Genomic DNA, 282 nt, shown 5'->3' with positions numbered 1-282 from the left:
CCTCCCACCTCCCCCCCGCCCTGCCACCCCTGCCGCTGCTCTCCGGCCACCCGGCTCGGCAGAAGGGTCCTCTCCATCTCCCTGCCCTCCCGTCTCTCTCGTCCCAGCCCACCCCACCATTCCCCCGCCCTGTGGGGTTACTTTACCCCGCCGGTTATCTCTCGGCCACCCACAGAGCTGGGGCTTCTTCTGCCCCGGGTGGTTTTCTCCTGCCTTCCCTTGTAGTGACCGTGACAGGAGGGAGAGCGTGGCTCCCTGGGCACGTCCACAAAACTACTTACA

This window comes from Fulmarus glacialis, unplaced genomic scaffold (genome assembly GCF_000690835.1).
Source record: "Fulmarus glacialis isolate BGI_N327 unplaced genomic scaffold, ASM69083v1 scaffold42397, whole genome shotgun sequence".
Lineage (NCBI taxonomy): Eukaryota > Metazoa > Chordata > Aves > Procellariiformes > Procellariidae > Fulmarus > Fulmarus glacialis.
Note: the sequence above shows the minus strand (reverse complement) of the source record.